General features: G+C 40.2%; 1 protein-coding gene across 1 annotated transcript in view; it reads left to right on the top strand.

Moving 5' to 3' along the window:
- The window catches only part of LHFPL6 (LHFPL tetraspan subfamily member 6), a 257329-nt gene that overhangs the window by 24001 nt on the left and 212754 nt on the right, over positions 1-20574 (top strand). The gene's annotated exons all lie outside the window — the stretch shown is intronic.

Raw genomic sequence — 20574 nt, 5'->3', positions numbered from 1 at the left:
ACAGTTTCCTGAAATGCGTACAATTGGCTCTCAAGTACTTGCTACTTCAATTTTCCTTGGAGGAACACTGCTTTCTCACTCAGGGTGTAGCCTGGTGGAGAGAAGGGGCGGATGCTCTGGAAGACTAGGAGGAGCAGCAAAATCAGGCATATTTGTTCAATTTAGGAATACTGTAACCTTTTTAACTGCCCAGTGAAATTTTTGTTAAAGTTTTAAAGGTCACATTAGCACTTAAGTATTTTTCTTAAGTGTCATCATTTTTCACTGTTTTGTTTTTTCTTTTCCTTTTTAACTCCATGAAGATAGTGAGTTTATCTGTCTTATTGGAGCGTTTTGCATCTTTAGCACACAGTAGGTCTCAACAAATGAGGTCATTGGATGAATGAATGAATAAACACATTCTATTGGTAAGAAGGTAAGGGTAATAGAATAATAATGTTCATGTAGCTAATGAACTGGTGATATAATTTGGGAGACTGAATGCAAAATGAAAATGCAGGGCTCCTTGTTCAAAAATTATTAAGAGCGCAAGCAACGTAATGAGACATTGTCTCTAGAAAAAAAATTTGTTTAAATTAGCTGGGCATGATGGTGCATGCCTGTAGTCCTAGCTACTCAGGAGGCCGAGTTGTGAGGATCACTTGAAACTAGGAAGTCGAGGCTGCAGTGAGCCATGATCACACCACTGCACTCTAGCCTGGGCAATGGAGTGAGACCCTGTCTCAAAAAAAAATTATTAAGAATTTCAAGATGATGACAGCAGAGCAAGTGTGACCCTCTGGAGCTGCACGGGTCGGAAATCATGAAGCCACTCTTTTGTAATGCAGAAAAAAGCCAGAGATTTGAATTCCCATTTTTTATTTTTGCTTGTGAAGTAAGCATACTTTATTCTTTGTTTTCCAGTTAATAGTATGAAAGCTTTGCTTCTTTGCTTCCTAGTGAAATAGGGAGGACAGCTATTTAATACTAGTACCTGTCATACCACAAATTGGAACTAATGCTTAATTTACCATCTTTGATGTCAGCCTCCGCCAGTTTTCTTAGCACAAAATTTAAAGCAGTAAACTCTACCACCCTAAGCAATCTATTCTCATTCATGGTCCCAGTATTTTTACTGACTTTAACTGTGCTGTACTAGTAAATCATTTTGGCCCAAATCTAGTCTGTATGAACTGTGTTAAAATGATTTTAAATTAGAGCAGTGAAAAGTGAGCTTATTTCCTCTACTTTTGGAGACATAGGAACAAGTCCCAAATAGAACTGCCAAAGAGCCACTTGGTCCCAGGAAGAGGTAAGCGAAACCTTCACATTTAAGAAATCCCCTGAGGTAGGTTTCATTTACAAGTGAAATTGAATTGCAATAAAGCAGAAGGAAGAGATGCCTCCTCTAGGGCTCCTTGCAAGGTACATAAACCTGAATAGAAAGTAAATGTTGGCCCCTCTGTGGTCTCCACACATTTGAAAGTAAACTGGTGATTTCTAATCAGACGTGTCAGCACAGATAATCCTTCAGCTGCTGAAAGTCAATCTGAAGATCAGGAGCAGGCTAGAGTCTGCATCCAGGCTGTCCTGTGGTTAGAAGTGAGACATAAGGAGAAACCGTGCACACCTGGGCAGAAGCGAACCGGACCCCACAGCGGAAGGAGCTCCCCACTCCACAGCTGTCCCCATGTCCTTCCCACTTCAGAATTTTGAACTTTTTTACTGGCAAATTGCTACCCCAGTTCTTTGCTGCTTCTTTTCCTTTAGTTGACTGCCTGATTCACAGCGTTATCACTTGTTACTAAAAGCTAGGGCTTTTAGAATTAAAAGGAAGCTAAAAATAAATCTGGCCACTTGGACTTCTTAATTTTGAAACACAGAGATGTCATAGTAAATTAGCAAGGCGTTGTGACTAAAATGATATCTTATGACTATTTGTGGATTTTCATGATACTAGTTTTTAATTTTAACACTAGTCTTTAATTTTAATATAGATGAAGAAATGCTAGTAGCCTGGAGGAAAATGCATTAAAAATCATTCCTTAACTGTGCGCTAAAGTCTGAAATACAAGTAAGGGTACAAATAGTTTCAGAAATGATTGTCCCGTGGGTATTAGCAGAATCACAAACCAGAATGTAACACATCATCTTTCAGTCTTTACGTCTGTGCTCTGCTATTCCCAGGAAAGGTAGTATAGCTCTGGTTACCCGTGTATGTGGTCATCATTGTGTTTTCATTTGATGAGGTATCCTGTAACAAAGACAGAGAGGGACGGGCGGGGAACAGAATGGAAATTTCTTAGACCCACTTGTTTTTTTTGTTTGTTTGTTTTTGTTTTTTTCTTGAGATGGAGTTTACTCTGTCGCGAGGCCGAAGTGCAGTAGCGCTATCTTGGCTCACTGCAAACTCTGCCTCCCAGGTTCAAGTGATTCTCATGCCTCAGCCACCTGAGTAGCTGGGATTACAGGCGTGCATCACCACACCCAGCTAATTTTTGCATTTTTAGTAGAGACAAGGTTTCACCATGATGGCCAGACTGGTCTCTAACTCCTGACCTCAGGTAATCCACCCATCTCGGCCTCCCAAAGTGCTAAGATTATAGGTGTGAGCCACCACTCCTGGCCCCACCTGTTTTTTGTTGAAGGAACCACACTGCCTCATTCTTGCTTGTACACTTGTCTTGCACATCCAGCCTCTTGTACATCCATATCAATTTGCAGAAATCTCAGTATGTCATCATCCAGCTAACTATGGATGCAAGACCTCGCTCTGCAGTGCAGCTAGGAGAACAAGACTTTAACATGCAAAAATCATTGAATAATCAATTAATGAATAATCCAAATAATTATGAAATGTGACCTATTATTTACACACCATAGGTGGAACATGTTTATTTGTAATCTTTTTTTGTTTTGTTTTGAGACGGAGTCTTGCTCTGTCTCCCAGGCTGGAGTGCAGTGGCACGATCTTGGCTCACTGCAAGCTCTGCCTCTCGGGGTTCACGCCATTCTCCTGCCTCAGCCTCCCAAGTAGCTGGGACTACAGGCGCCTGCCACCACGTCTGGCTAATTTTTTGTATTTTTAGTAGAGATGGGGTTTCACCGTGTTAGCCAGGATGGTCTCGATCTCCTGACCTCGTGATCCGCTAGCCTCGGCCTCCCAAAGTGCTGGGATTACAGGAGTGAGCCACCACGCCCGGCCTTATTTGTAATCTTTACTGTATCTTTCTAAGATAGCGTGGGCCTTGTTTCACAGATGTGAAAGCCGAGGTTTAGAGAAGTCAGGAGTATGCAGCAGGCTACTGGCTGAGCTGGAATTCAAATATGGATCAGGTGCGTCCAAAGCTATTCCTTCCCATTATAATATGCCCCTTCCCTATCTCACACACAGATGAATTATAGTGAAGCTATATCCTTTCTGTTGGGAGATACTTCATTTTTCTCTGGAATGATGAGAGAAGGTGCCTTGGACTCGTGTGTAAACCTGGTGACATATGGTTTGCAAAAATGATAAATAGAGGAAAAATATTTCAAAAATAATAAGCAGAGGAAAAATCTTTCAAGCTTCCTTTTTATATTTTATAATTATTTCCTATAAAGTTTCAAAATGATTAACTATTAGCCTACTCATAAATATTAATATTAGAAGGAATTTACTAGATGCAATATTATTTCTTTTTTTTTCTTTAGTAATTTTTCCTAGATGCAAGATTATTTCCAATCCCTTTTGTGTGGGGCAAAGTAGAGTAAAGATACACTGTAATTAAAAAACTTGTGACGTTAAACCAAAAGTATTTTGTAAAAAGTTATACCATGTAAAAGAAGGGCATTTAAAGTTCTAACCTTCAAGCTCAGAAAATTTTCTATTTACAACTGTGGCTGCTTTTCCTTAGATGCAGATATGCATTCATAAATTTTAATCTATTTTGATGATTATTGTTCTATTAAAATAGTTTTCTTTATTCTGTATTTTCATTAAGATCTTCCAAGTATTTTTCTGGTCCCAGAACAAACTCCATGTGAGCAGTTCTTTTTAAAAACATACATTAAAAAAAGATGCCTTCCTTTTGAAGGCTAAGACCTATTGATATATACTCAGTTAAATTGTACAATCTATTTCAGGAGTTAATTTGTTTCACCTAGTTTTTTTTTTGCTTAGTAGAAATAGGAGTATTTAGGCAAGAGTGAATCTCTATTCCACATTTTCACCTATTTTGATAAGGGAAAATCTCTATCAAATGTGTTTTGTACCTAAAATACTGTTGTATCTGGAATCCTATACCATACATTTTTACAAATCTTCAAAACACAATAGAAGTTACGGCATTGGCTAGGTTAAAAAACAGTATGCGGTACATTTAGTTTCAATCCTGGTTGTTTCTTCTTTATGTGGAAATAAGCTAGGAAATTTGCCATCATCAGATATTAGATTGTGTATCTCACCTTTAACCTCAATAACATTATTCATTACTTTCCTATGAATTCTGATCCCCTTGCCCTCAGCCTGGTGACCCAAAGACCACTGACTGGCTGACTTGGAGGAGAAGCTAATGGTCATTGACTGGTATTTCACAAATCCGGAAATCCTTCCACTTAGGAGAAAGATGGCTTTTCCTACCAGTTTTTGATGGCTTGGGTATGCAAACTCAGAAGGTTAAGGTCTGGCTATTTGTGCAACAGCTGAGCCTTAAAGTGGAAGGTGATGATTAAAGGAAATAGAGGACCGGAGAGGCAGGCAGCAAGAGTGGAAGAGACACAGAACCGCCAACACATTTTAGTTATGAGCAGAAGGAAGATAGGTGGCTAAGCCTACTTTGTGTAGAAAATTGGACTGTGATGTGTTTTCCTTTTCAAAAGCCGCAACAATTAGGGATAAAGCTTTTACTTCTTAAAGAGAGGTTTTTGAGTAATAGGAGATGGATGTACTGTATAATACCCTTTATTGAGAATAGGACTGGAACCTCTGAATTATGGCTTTATACATATATTCATAGAAGGTCTATGTCTGGGCCCTGCATTTGTGTATGTGTATGTGTTTCTGGAAAGAAGTCTCAGACTGATTCTCACTGGGGACTGTCACACACACACACACACGCAGTTTAAAAAATATACTACTGCAGCTCTGAGCCATAGATGACTAACTCTTTAGATTGTTCTATCTTAAATGCTTTATTTTATATTAGATTGTATGCAATATTAGGTGTCTTTATTTTTATGAAAGCTTACTATGTTGCTATCTGATTGCTACTTATGTAGGACACAAGTACAATTCTAGGAGATTCTTGTCCTGTGATACAGTATCCTTGGCCAGTTCATGTCCTTTGTCCCTGATTTAATTGTCACATTTACAACCTTGGACATATTGATGCAGGATTTTCCTCGGCCCCTTCACCAACTCACGGCAGGTGAGCCCCCTCTACTTGGCTTGTCACACTCAATCCCTTGCAGGAGGCAGCACATGAGCGAGCGAGTGTAGGATCTGGCCAGCCACTCTGGGTGCTGACACAGGAGCAAGCTCCATGCGGGGCCCGTGGCCAGACCAGGCATGTCACCTTGAGGGGAATGTGGTGGCGCCCCTGTGAGGGTGCCCATGACCCCAAAGCCCCAGAGAGAATGTTACAGTGCTCCTTAAATTCCACTGTCCATGGACAGTGGTGTGTTAGCAGCTCAGTTGGCCTCTTGCCTTGTTGTGTGGGGTGGCTGCCCTCCGCTGTCAAGGGCAAAGGGCTGGTGTGACAGCCTTTCTGGATACCCACAATCAGTGGGTCCCGAGCTCTTGTCTGGCATCCAGGAAGAATGAGGTCACACAGATAGTTGAAGGATGGTGAAGGTGGGTAGTTTTATTGAGTGATGAAAACAGTTCTCAGCTGGAGAGGGGATGAGAAGGGCAGGTCATCTTCCCTGATGTCAGGCTGTCACCTCCCTGAAGTCAGGCCATCTCCTCCTCAACTGACTGAGTCTGGGGTCTTTATAGGCAAAAGGTTAAGGCGAAGACACCACTCAAAGTTGGGTATGATGGTGTAGAAGACCAATTAGGAAAGGGTAGGGATATGCAAAATAGGTGAAGGGTGGGGATAATTCAGAGGAAAGCGCATCAAACAGGAAGACAAGTTCTCAATCTGGTCCGAGGATTTAACTTGTAGCTTGGCTTTCAGGCTTTAAACTGTCTTTGGCTTGGAGGTGGGGTTTCACCAGGGACCTGCCCTATCTGTCTAGGTGTTTGGCTGCCTCCTATTGTTATCAATATGTGGTTGCAAACATTTATTGAAATACAGCCTGATTTGTGGTTTGAGGCATCTTTCAACATTTCCTAAAAAGAATAAGCTTGCCTAAAATCTGAACTACATGAAGTGGTTAGTTTATTGCTGTTTTTTACACTTTCAATCTAGTAGTGGTTAGATTAATGGAAATTAAGGATTCTTGCTTACTGAATCTGACTGGATGGGGAGATAAAGAATGTTAACCATGGGTAAAAGAAATTACAGGGTTCTTCTTTGAACACACATCTTCAAGAAATACCCTCATTTGCTTTAGGCTTTTGCCTTAAATATTTAGGAGAAAAACACACACATGGCACGCCCATGCACACACACACATTCACTCACACACACTCACATGCACACACTGTTGCCCCATACTGACCGTTGATAGTGTTAATACTTAAAGTACAACTATTTTATATCTACCAGAGCTATAATCATGATTAAATCATTGTTGCTGCAAATGCTAATTGCATGGCAATCTTCTTACTTAGTTCTTTGATTATCATTCTATATATCATTCTAATACATACATTATATATATTGTATTATATAAGATCATTTTATTTTATATTATTATTCTATTCTATATTACTCTATTATTTTACTCCCACATCCTCTTTTCTTGCCATGTTTTTAATGAATCCTTCTGGATATTTAAAAATTACATAAATTAGCCAGGTGTGGTGGCTTATGCCTGTAATCTCAGCACTTTGGGACAGCAAGGCTGGAAGATGCTTGAGCCCAGGAGTTCGAGACCAGCCTGGCCAACATAGTGAGACCCTGTCTCTACAAAAGATGTGAAGATTTTAAAATTTAAAGTGATGGCTCACTTCTATAGTCCCGGCTATTCAGGAGGCTGAGACGAGAGATTGCCTGAATCCAGGAGTTCCAGGTTACAGTGACTATGATTGTGCCGCTGAACTCCAGCCTGGGTGACAGAGCAAGACTGTGTTTCTAAAAATAAATAAATTAATACAAGAAAATAAATTTAAAAAGAGTAAAGAAAGATTAAGCTTGAAAAGCTAACTTGGAGTCAGAACCTGCCCATATGATTTTTCCTTAGGCCATTGTTTCCCTTGTATATAGATATTTCATAGACTTTTAGAATTTTGAAGTGAAAAGTATGTAAGAATTCCCTTTTCTTCCACCATTCTAAATCATTCCTTCTGGACAGTCAGAGTCACCATGTGCTTGAACAGGTGCTTAAAGACTCCAGAAGTTGTTTCATCCATTTTACAACGTTTCAAATTGTTAGCACTTTCATAATTTTCCAAATGAGCTTGTGCCTCCCACTCATTTCTGCTAGTTCTAGTTGGGCACTCTGTATATGTAAGAAAGTGAAGATATTAATTTATTGATAGCACCCTTTAGTGATAATTTTTCAATAGTTTGAATACAGCTTGCTATCCTGTCATCCAAACTTGACTTTTCCATTTTAAGAATATTAATTCATCAAATGTCTTACAAAAATCAAGACACTTTGTACCTGTAGCATTTTCTTGGCAAAACCAAAGTTGGTGTAAATTTAACACAGTTTATTCTTGGTGATATAGTGTTGCTTGCTGGTAATCTACTTTTTCTTGAGTAAGTTTTTTAGGACATCTGGTTAATAATGCCATTTGCAGTTTTTTCAGGTTCTCAACATAAAATTAGTGACCTGTATTTCCAAAAACTAACATTTTCTCCTTTTGAAAATGAGACCAATAGATTGATGGGTTCCAAGACCTGGCTATCCAGCCTATTTATGCTTGCTGAAGTCCTTGCCATCATTAATTGCTAATAGATCTCTTACATTTATGAACTCCAAAACCACTATGTTTTAACTATTCAAATAGGTTTGCAAAGACATTTGTGGATAAGCTCTGTATGGTTTAGAAACCAATCACAATTCTGATTTTGCAGTTTATATCCGTCCATCAATCCATCCATCCATCCATCCATCCATCCATCCATCCATCCATCCATCCATCCATCCATCTGTCCATCCATCCATCCATCCATGTTCACTAAGCCTCTATTGTGTGCCAGAAACTGAGCTAAGGCCAAAGATACATTGATGAGCAGGGCTGACATGATCTCTGCCCTCATGGGTCTTATTCTGCTAGGATTTTCAATTTCCAAGCAGTAATGAAAACCAATATGGGAAATGGTTTTAAGCACCAATGAAAAGGGTTAACTGCTCAGGTTGGAGGATGGATGATTGAGAAGTGTGGGTGAAAGTTCAGTAGAAATCCCTCTGTGTTTGTCGAATCCTGAACTCTAGGGTTGAGGTCACTGGATATGATCAACTCAAATTCTGGTCTGCTGCTGGAAAGCAAAGCAAGAGTCCATCTCTGGAGGTAGCACTGGCCTCCACCTAAACTGGACAGTGTGAACATTAGAGGATGTAGGGGTGAAAGGAGCCAGAGCCTGGAGCTTCTGAGATGGGCAGGAAGGAGTTTTTGAGTTATGCATCATGCAGAGAAAAAGTGAAATATAAATACATATAAAAACAATTTCACAGTGCTTTCCAAGTTTAATTTCTAGAATGAAATATTCTGCTTACAGAATTGAGAGAAAGCTAATTGAGAAATATGACTTTTGGAAATGATTTTATTTGGGTTAGGTTTTTTCATTTATATAGGCAGATATATATGGTGTTTTGCTCTGTTTACATAGCTTTATACCTTTTTATATACTAAATTGAAATGGATAGATAGAAGCAATATTTTCAGAATTGAATAGGTCATTGTCCTGAATAAAATGAGCCACTGTGTTCCCTCAGGCACCATGCAAGCTCACCCAATATTCATATACCACATAAAAAAAGGGTGTTTTTCCTGCTTAAGTTTATATTCTTTATCATATTCTGTTTTTTTTCTGGATATTTCCACTTCATATTGTTCTCCTTCAACATTTTGTAAGAAGTAGTATTTCCTATTCTCTGCTGTTACAAAGACTATGAAAATACATGCAACTCATTTAAAGAAACAGGTAGATGTCTGGAAGTTTTCTCTACCTAACACTTTCACATGTACAATTTATGATGTTTGGTTTCTATGGTATTTAACATTGGCAAGAAAAAGTAACTCCCAATGAAGTAACTAAGACCACTTGTTCTAGTTCTTCCTGTAGTGGAAAGGGATAGAGAAGAGTGATACTAACAAAGTATTCTCATTACTCTAGAACAGAGATTGGCAAACATTTTTCTGTAAAGGGCCAGATGGTATATGCTTTTGGCTTCGTGGGCCATAGGGTCTCTGTTAAAACTGCTCAACTCCGTCTTTGGGGTGGGAAAGCAGCAATAGACACTTTGCAAATGAATGGGAATGGCTGTGTTCCAATAAAACTTTATTTACACAAATAGGCTGTGGGCAGGATTTAGCCTGTGTCCTGTAGTTTGCCCATCCCTGCTCTATAAAAAGAGTAGGAAACTATGCCCCAGGGCAAAATCCAGCCTGAAGCCTGTTTTTGTTTGGCCACAGAGCTAGGAATGGTTTATGTGTTTTCAAAGAGTTGTTAAAGGAGGAGAGGGAAGAGGAGAGGAAGGAAAGGTAGAAGAGGAGAGGAAGGGAGAGAAATAGGAAGAGGAAGAAGAAGAAGAAAACCTTATGTGGCCCACAAAGCCTAAAAGTTGACCATTTGGACCTCTATGGAAAAAGTCTGTTAGATCTCGCTCTGACAGATTGTTTACTTGTAACTTCCTTGATAATTTCAACTTATGGATTTGATTTTGTGCTCATTTTCTATTTTCCTATGCTTATAGTCTTCGTAATATGGAGCAAGTAAGTTTATTAGTCAGATAAAATACAGAATTTAAAATTTTGGTAATATACTGGCTATCAGAAAAAATACTGATTGTTTTCTATGTCACTTTATTCTTTTGAAATTTGAGATTTTATAAGAAATTTTGAAAATGTATATTATTCTCTTGTCTTGAAAATGTTTTTAAGTGGGAATATAAGAAACAAGGATGTATTCCTGCTTAATTCTGTGCCTGAACTTTGGAGTCTTCTGATCTGTGTTTGGGACAGAGAATGCTCTATCTATGCTAAAACTTTTTCAATAATTGTAATGTTCTTTGATGTTAGTGAAAAACAAAAACAAAAATGAAAAAAACAAACAAACCCTGGCTAACATTTATTCAGTGCTTGACTATGTGAAAGGCACCATGCTAAATGCTTTTAACATTATTTTCTCACTATTCTAGGAGGCATGTGTGATTATAAACCTGATTTTAAGGCTGAAGAGATCAAGACCCAGAGAAATTAAGTATTATTATTTGTCCAGGATTAACAGCCAGATAGTGGTAGAAATGGGGTTTAACCTAGGTTTTAGACGAATTCCCCCAAGTAGAGGTCACTTTCAATTTTCCTACAATGTCCTTTAAAGGAAACTTTTTTTTTTTTTTAGACAGGGTCTTGCTCGGTTGCCCAGGCTGGAATGCAGTGGTGCAATCTCAGCTTACTGCAGCCTGGACTTCCTGGGCTCAGGTGATCCTCCCACCTCAGCCTCCTGAGTACCTGGGACTACAGATTCACGACACCATGCCCAGCTAATTTTTTGTAGAGACCAGGTCTCCCTATGTTGCCTAGGCTCGTCTCAAACTCCTAGGCTCAAGTGATCCACCTGTCTCAGCCTCTCAAAGTGTTAGGATTACAGGTGAGAGCCACAGCGCCCAGCTGAACTCACCATTTATTACTTCATCAATCTCAGTAACCTTTTGCAAGTGATGCTACAATGGACAATGTATACTGAGTCATTCAGACATGGTTTCTGCTTTCTAAGGATTTATTAATATTTCAAAATGATGCTTGATGCCTAGCAAGTAGAAAAATCCAGTTGCCTTATTAGAACTTAACAAAAATTAATGAGTTAGAAAATTAGCAGTCATGTATTCCTCTGTTCTGTACAGCTAAATACAATTTCCAACTTCTTAATGAGGGGATGAGAGTTCTATATGAAGACTTCTACCTCCTTTTTCTTCTTGTTTTTTTCCAACAGGATAAAATCATGTGTTTGACATGTTGAACTTGAGAGGCACATACTTGCCATAATAAGTATGCACGGTTTTTCAAGTTCCTAAAAGTCCTTTCTTCATTTGTTTGAGTCTGTGTTTTAGATAGATCCTAGGGCATAATAATTTAAAAATCCAGTTAAACCATAAACAAAATGTCCTTACTGTTTTTCTGTTGATTTGGTCTCTTTTTATTTGGCAGCAAAGTTTCTTCCTGTTGTTATTTCCCATGTGACTCCCGTGAACTGGTGGGTCCTGGAATCCCCACGTACAGTGGGTTGGAACCCATTCTGCCTGGGAGCCCCAGTGTAGGTGGCTGAGGCAGTGAGTCAACAGCACTGGAATTTGCTTGCTTCAGAGTGATAATTCTCATGCAAATGTTCTCAGTTTTTCAAAAGAAGGGCTTGTCAGCTTCATACTTTCAAAGTGACTCTGCCAGGAATTTACAGTTTTACGAGATTATACGTAGAACGTTCTGTTATAATAATCAAATGCTTATTCAGAAATAACCCAATTAATGCAGACTGTACAACAAATTGCCACCATTTGCACCAAAATTCCATTCAAACTACAATTCCCTTCTCTACTGTTTCTTTGGTTCTTTCCTCCTCATTCAGCAGCTTGTTTTCTGCTGTCTGATAGTTATGCCAACGTTCCATCTTATTTTAACAACTACACAAATATAAAAACCACAGCACCAAAATTGAAGTTGGAGCTTCATTTTGTACTATTTAAGAACTGTGTTGTCATATGTAATTTGCAGTAAACTTGAACACAAAATGAAATTTAAAAAACCTTTCTTTTTGCCTATAATGTTTAGAAATGATGTTCTCTTTGAACTGTACTGGATTTTTTTTTTTAAGAGTACACTATCATTCTATGATGAAATATACTGTAATTCAACTGCTTTTTCTCTGTTTTATCTTTCTTGGCTTATTGTCCTCCTGGATATAAGATGATATAGATGGCAAGCTTATTTCAGGACAGTTTGTTTTTTATTCTAAGCAAATGGTAGTTTTTAAACAACAATGGTCATTTTGATCTTTGGAGATCGGTCTTCCATTCTTGAGCATTGGAATGTAGAAGAGATGTTTATGCCTTGGGATTGCCACTCATCCAGAGCCACTCCTCTGTGAGAATACAATCTTTGATTTGTTGCCCTTTATATTTACTTTACTTCTTATTGAATGATGCTCACTCTACAATAGCAAGATGTAATAAGTTATAGAGACAGAGTTTACAGAACCTTGCCCCATTAGCATTTTCAAATTTTGTCACATCAGAGTTAGTTTACTGCTCCAATTTTCAGAAGAACATAGCTCATTGGTAGAAGGTGGAAGTAGTGTTCTTAACCCTTTTACATAAAAGGCTACTTAAATAAGCAAACTTATTCTTCTAAGTCAGCTTTTCTATTTTCTTAAGTGCAAACTGACTTTATTTACTCATGGTTAGATGCTTCTGACTTACATATTTCCCAAAGGCAACCAAAATGGTATAATAGTGTAGTGCAATTTTATGGGAGTCTCTTTGGCACCATAGTAATTCTTTTTGATCTACAGTTCACCTCTGGGTATGGTGGCTACAGGTGGTGTATCACAAGCAGAGTCAAAGGCCATTTTTAGTGCTCTTGGGTTCTGTACTGCATGGGCCATTTTTTGAAGTTTAGAAATATGAAGATGCACATATTTGTTGTTCTGGCCCAGTATTGATATCATAAGCCAGATGGGTTTGAGATAGAGAGACACATACATATTTAATGTTCATTTTTTTTTCTTTATTGCCTCTATTGGAAGGACTCCAAAGAGGTCACCTCATTTAATCTTGGCAATAGATTTTACCATTTTTTAAATCAAATACTCCCCATTAAGCACTCTATATTTATAATTGTGTGTTAGGTGCTATATTCAGAGTGTACTAAACAGACTTTATTCCTGGCCTTGACAATTTGTCTGTGGATTTGGCCAAATCTGTGCTGTATTTCTTTTGAACAAAAAATAAAATGCTCCAGAGGAAAACAGCTCCCAATCTCCTGGATTTAATGACTCTCGATGGTGGGAAGCCTTCCAGTGCAATGATAATAGCAGTCCATGTTTACTGAGTGTTCACCATGGGCTCAACATGATACAGGGAGGCTTACACCATTTTTATCACCTTTGGGGGATATACAACAAGTGTCTATTCTCTTACATAACCGCCCTAAGGGATAGTGTCTATTAGCCTCATTTTACAGGGGAAAAAGCCGAGGCTCTGAGAAGAAAAAGAACATGCCATACCTCATTCTTAATTTTGTTTTCAATCCCCTAAGTTAGCTGGTACACTTTATGACCTGAAAGCATTAATATAATCTGTTAACCTGGCAGGAATAATAAAACACAGAGACATGACAATGGATTAATAAAGATCTGATGAGGAGCAAAAACCTCCCAATCACCCTAAGAAACGCTGCTCCCAGGGAAGTAGAAATTATGTTCTGAGTCCCATATTTCCACTTTGCCTGCCTGTTTTATTCTTATTAGCCAAGAAGGCATTAAAATATGCAACGATTCTGCTCTTGAGAATGCCTCTATACTGCTGACTTGTGAGCTTTTACCCTCTAAGGATATTTTCGCTCCCTTGTCTCATTATCTAACACCTATTTGATCTGTATAAGTCACTTATCAACCCACCAGACTCATGTATTCCAGTCACTTAGGAATATGCTTGCTTTTTTCCTGTGCACAAGATATATCTCTGTATTTTGTTTCTGTCATCTGCAGATTTAGTGACTTGGGGCAGCATGGACTGTCACAGAGGGGTTTTCTTATTTGATCCATTCTTCTACTTTTCTACTTTTATATGATCTATATAATTTAAAGTTCTTGGAATTCCAGCTCCCTTTTATTTTTAGTTTAATCCTGATTTTTATTTTTAATTTAATTAGCTCTAATTTTTTAAAAAAGACATTTTTAACATTGTTGCTTTGCTGGATAATTCAGAGATGCTGTGTGTGTGTGTGTGTGTGTGTGTGTGTGTGTGTGTTTAGTATTGCTCCATGACTTTTATGACTCATTTAATGAGGAATTTAAACAAATTACTATTACTCCTACTGCATTCATTATCAACTAGCAGGCATCAGCTTTCTGCATAAAATATTTTTTTTCTTTGAATACCCTCTATTTCCCCTCTGTGAGGAATTTATTCGCCCCTTGGTGCATTGAGACAGATTACGTTCATAATAGCCATTAATGATAATAGGAAGAGTGTGTAAATCTTTGAAGCATTGAAAACTGAATGGCGCTCTGGTGGGTCTTTTTCTGTATCTTACCTTACTAGATTTTGTTTTGCAGCAGGTGCTATTGGTTGGGTAAAGTGCCATTCCTCATGTTTTTCTCTTTATTCTATACACATAGTATATATACACACACACACACACACACACTCTCAGAACATGGTTCTTCTCACACTGGAAGAGGATTACTCTTTATTTGTTGGTATCTCCGTGAGGGCAGGAGCTGATTCGATTCACTTTCCTCTCCATGTTTAGTACTGCACACAATGCACCACTCATGCTGGGTAGATATTCCTATCTAGAGGAATGAAAGGGTACATTCACTTCATGAACATGAAAGCAGAGTGGCTGCTAATCCTGCCTGGGCAATATTCTTATGCTAAAATGCATATTGTAGGAGTTATTGCATAAATATTTATTCTTATTTATAATGCATGGGAAATAGTTTAGAGAAATGAAAAGAAAACAGAACTTGAAATTAGAAGATATGGCCCTCATCCTGCTAATTATTGACTATGTATGAGTTTTAGGAAGCTTTTTTAAAAGTCTCTAGCTTCAGTTTTCTCATCTATTACATAGAGGTAATAGTTTCTAACTCAGAGGATTATTGTGAGAATCAAGTGAAAGCCCATATTCACTTTGATTCAACAAACATTTACAGAGTAGTCACTCAGTGGTAGGCCCTGGGGTAAGTTCTGAGAATAAATAAGATGCCACTCCTGGCCTGGTGCCATGGTTCACACCTGTAATCCCCAGGACTTTGGGAGGCCTAGGTGGGAGGATCACTTACGGCCAAGAGTTCAAGACCAGCCTGGGCGTCATAGCAAGATCCTGTTTTTACCAAACAAACAAACGAAGCAGACGTGGTGGCTTGTGCCTATGATTCCAGCTACTTGGGAGGCTGAGGCAGGAGGATCACTTGAGCCCAGGAGTTTGAGGCTGCAAAATTGCACCACTGCACTCCAGCCTGGGTGACAGAACAAGACCCCGTCTCTTAAAAATATTCAGAACTAACCAAATGCCACTTCTCTCTTCCCAAAATTCAGACACTGAGAGAATTTCTCGTCAAAGTCCGAAGTGCACGTAAGTTGTGGGGATCTTATTAACAATGACAAATCTGATGCTGTAGGTTTGAAGACGACTCAAGATTCCCTGGAGACATCAATGCTGCTGGTCCATGGGCCACAGCTTGGATAGAAAGGGTTTAGGGAAAGGTTGACAAGTAATAATGCAGGGTGGGTGAGTACTGCTCTACTGGCATTCTAAAAGCAGAGTGAGACATAGAGAGGGGTATGGGGAGTGGGAAGGAGGCAGGCAAAGCCTCCTAGAAGTGAATGACTTGGGCCCTGAATAGGTGAGTCAATTTACCAAGCAGAAAAGTAGGAAAGGCCTTTGGTCAGAGGGAGCATCATGGATGTGGACCTGGGCTGGCTGCTGCATAGAGTGAAGAATGCAGAGGAAGGTGATGGGATGATGGCCAGAGAGGAGGCTGGAAAGCTCACCAGGGGCTGGTTGGTGAAGGGTCAGTCCTGTTTGCCATGGTAAGACCTAAGACTCCAGTCAGCAGGGAGTCTTGAGGCTTCGTAGAGGTCTAGTTATACTGGACATGACAAACTGCTTTGAAAATAGCCAATACTACATCATGTTAGAGAATTTGCATAACCCAGCCGGGAGCGGTGGCTCACGCCTGTAATCCTAGCACTTTGGGAGGCCGAGGCGGGCGGATCATGTGGTCAGGAGATAGAGACCATCCTGGCTAACACGATGAAACCCCGTCTCTACTAAAAATACAAAAAGAAATTAGCCGGGCGTGGGGGCGGGCGTCTGTAGTCCCAGCTACTAGGGAGGCTGAGGCAGGAGAATGGCATGGACCTGGGAGGCAGAGCTTGCAGTGAGCCGAGATTGCGCCACTGTACTCCAGCCTGGGCGACAGAGGGAGACGCCGTCTCAAAAAAAAAAAAAAAAAAAAAAAAAAAAAAAGAGAATTTGCATAACCCAAAGGAGATTGTGCTTGAACACTCCCAGGCAGTGAATAATCTGCAAAGGAATAAGAATGTAGTTGAGAGGCAGGTTTTTAGACTTCCACAGGCTTGGGAGACAAACAGAACAGAAATTGATTTCTGGTTCCCTGCTTTCTAGCTGTATAACCTCAAGAAAATTAATTAACTTTCTGACTCTTAGTTTTCTCACCCGTAGAAAGGATGCAATAAATCCTGTCTCACAAAAGAATTGTGAAGAGGAAGTCATTCATTTAATTCATTGAAGCACTACATTTTGGCAAAGCGTGCAGTTTGTTGATAACAGGAAGTATTTGTTAACTTATTATTAATGTTGATTTGGAGCTCCCATGAATTTTTGCCTAGGAAATGACCTGGTAGATCGGATAGTTACCATGTTAATAGATTGCCAAGTGCCTTTTCTCATGTGTGGGGTCCTGATGCCATCGTCAGCTGGAAGCTCAGCTGGTCTTGTGGGTGGCATGCAGCACCAGTTGTCTGATTCAGCAATGCTGTGAGAGAATTGAGAGGGCGTTCATTCAGTAAAGGGTGGGAAGGATTTTCTTAAATGTTTAAAAATAAAAAAGACAAAGAAATGTTTTCTCTTTAGGGGAGGGAAAATGGGGGACTGCCATAGTACTCCCCAAGGATTTAATTCAATAAAACACATTATTAATAATATAGTTGTGAAGATTTTCCTGACATAACCACATGTAGGTTAGGTGGCCTTCTCTGTGCTACAGCATGCAGTGGCCATTTGCAGCCTGGCACTCCTCACATTTAATATAATCAGTACTTTTGACGCTGTCTTCTAGATTTGAGCTTCTTGAGGCAGACAGTTGTCTTTTTGTCTTTGATTTCCCACTGCCTGGAGCAGGGGCACATCATTGGCTTTCACTAAATGCTTTTATCTACACACTCATTCTCTGAGCTATGTTATCCTTGGTAGAAAGGAATGACACCGGAGGAGGTGGGGCTTACAGAGCTCCATGTCATCACTCTGGGGATCTGCAGTGTCCTTGTTAATTAGTCAGTTCTGACTCTGTGCCCTACTTTGGATATTATTTTTGAGATCGAAGTGCCCCTCTTTAACCCTGTCTGCCTCCACATCATGCTTCCTGTTCATTAGGTCAGTCACATGAGAATAAACACCTTGTCTCCTCTGACCAGCTCCCATCCTTCGACACTAGCCGCTGCCTCTGAATCCCAGCCTAAAGAATGGAGCCTGTGGGCCTCTCCCATGTCTGCTGAATGTGGCCTTTGGGTGAGGACATCTCTACCTGTCCCTGGAGGAGAGGCACTGAGTCCTCCCTTGGCCTCAAACCTGGTATCTTCCCTGACTCTTGGCGGTCAGTGAGACTTCTACCAGCTGTCTGTTGTTGTCTCCTTGGATGTTGCCTTTGGTCTGAGAGACTGGGCTTATTTCAGTGCCTGTAAAAGAACCTCTCTCTCAGCACCTCTCCATCGGGGAGGCTCTAGCCCCTCCTACTCTGCTTTGTTCATTTAAACTTGAATGGGCCAAGACCAAAGGCGTGATTTCATGAAATGAACAAGAATTTCATTGAATGGAATTTTCTAACAATATTCATTTCCAGCAAGGATTTTAAAAAGGCCAACTTTGCTTAAATATATGCAAACAGAGTGGCATTTAAAGATTGGAAAGCATTATTTAAGAAAATGATAGATTTCCCTTCCTAAAATAGGGTATCCTGCCTGGTGCTGGGGAGAGAGTAGGCAGGTCAAGGGCTTCTCCTCTCTATAGCATTTCTGCTTCCCAAAATCATTGTCCGATATCCCTGATTTTATTTTATATGCCAGCATACAACTTAAGCCAAAACTTGTGTCAGAACTGCTTTAATGCATATATTTGTTGTGGCCTTTTAAAAATGATATCATCATCCTGTCATCTAGTAAGCAGAGGAAGTAAGTGACTTTGAAGCAAGTTCTATCGGTGAAAAAATATTTCATCATTATGAGAGAACATTGAATGATGAAAAATAAAGAAACGCATTATACAGTTGAGAGGTAACTTCCAATTATGTGTTGTCAAAATGTCCTATTGAACTTTGCCGGGGATGGTGGAGAAAGGGTAATTAACACCTAATATTTATTTAGTAACTGCTATATTATAGGCATTGCATGTATGTTATCTCATTCAATCTTTATAACCTTATCTGTTCCCTACCACGAGGCAGGAATTATTCCTATTTTTCACGTAATGAATTGGAGGTTAGGTGACCTGTCCAAGGCCCCACAGCTCATCTACAAAGTCTGTTACTATTCTACACTCTGTAAGACTAGTGTAATATTTTAATATTCACAGTAGTACCTTGATTAACTGAACGGTGTGGTAGTGTGTTGGTCTGCTCTTGCATTACATTAAGAAATGCCTAAGGCTGGGTAGTTTATGAAGAGAGGTTTAATTGGCTCGTTGTTCTGCAGGCTGTATGAAAGCATGGTGCCAGCATCTGCTCAGCTTCTGGTGAGGGCCTCAGGAAGCTTCCAATCATGGCAGAAGACAAAGGGGGAGCAGGTGTGTCATGGCCAGAGCAGGAATGAGAGCAAAGGGGGAGCTCCAAGACTCTTAAACAACCACATCTTACATAAACTAACAGAGCAAGAACTCACTCAACATCAAGGGGTTGGTGCTAAGCCATTCATGAGGGATTCCAAGCACGCTGAGGAGCAACCACCTGCTAGAGAGATTACTGTGACTAAAAGGGTACCAAGTGTTACTATCCAACACCTCCCATGAGGCCTCATCTCCAACACTGGGGATCACATCTCAACGTGAGATTTGGAGGGGTCAGATATTCAAACCATATCTTTCTGCATGTGGCCCCCACAAATCTCATGTCCTTCTCACGTTGTAAAACACAATCATCCTTTTTCGGTAGTAGATCTGCCACCGTATCTACTGCAGGTGGGACTGGAGGGTGGCAGCCCCCTTGCCACAGCTCCACTAGGCAGTGCCCTGGTGGGGACTGTGTATTGGGGTTCCAACCCCACATTTTCCCTCCACACTGCCCCAGTAGAGGCTGTGCAGCAGGCTTCTGCCTGGACACTCAGGCTTTCCCATACATCCTCTGAAATCCATGTGGAAGCCGCCAAGCCTCCTTTGCTCTTGCATTCCATAGGCCTACAGGCTTAACACCACATGGCAGCCACCAAGGCTTATGGCTTGCCCCCTCTAAAGTGGTGTCCTGAGCCAGAATGTGGGGAGCAGTGTCCTGAGGCTGATCAGGGTGGTGGGGCCCAGGGCCTGGCCCCTGAAACTACTTTCTCCTTCTAGGCTTCTGGTTTATGATGGGAGTGGCTGCCTCAAACATTTCTGAAATGCTTTCTAGGCCTTTTTCTTGTTGTCTTGGATAGTAACACTTGGCACCCTTTTAGTCATAGTAATCTCTCTAGCAGGTGGTTGCTCCTTAGTGTGCTTGGAATCCTTCTCGACCACAGGGCCAGGCTGCAAGTTTTCCAGACTTTTATGCTCTGCTCCTATTATTTATTTATGTAGGGACAGGATCTTGCCCTGTCACTCAGGCTGGACTGCAGTGGTGTGATCATGGCTCACTGCAGCTTCAACCTTCTAGGCTCAAGAGATCCTCCAGCCTCAGCCTCTTGAGTAGCTGGGACTACAGGGATGTGCCATCCTGGCTGGCTGATTTTTATTTTTTTGTAGAGATGGAATGTCACTATGTTGCCAGGTCTAGTCTCAAACTCCTGAGTTCAAGCAATCTTCCCACCTCGGGTTCCCAAATTGCTGGGTTTATAGCATGAGCCACCATGTCCAGTCACTGCTTTCTCTTTAAATATAAATTCCAATTTGAAGTCATTTCTTTGGTCCCATTATCTGATTATAAGCTGTTAGAAGCCACTAGGCCACTTCTTGAATGTCTTACTGCTTAGAAATTTCTTCTGCCAGATACCCTAGGTCATCACTCTTAAGTTCAAACTTCCACAGCTCCCTAGGGCATAAACACAGCGCAGCCAAGTTCTTCGCCAGGGTGTAACAGGGGTGACCATTACTCTAGTTCCCAATAACTTTCTTATTTCCATCTGAGATCCCAG

This window comes from Pongo abelii, chromosome 14 (genome assembly GCF_028885655.2).
Source record: "Pongo abelii isolate AG06213 chromosome 14, NHGRI_mPonAbe1-v2.0_pri, whole genome shotgun sequence".
Lineage (NCBI taxonomy): Eukaryota > Metazoa > Chordata > Mammalia > Primates > Hominidae > Pongo > Pongo abelii.
This window is presented reverse-complemented; position numbering and strand designations above follow the sequence as displayed.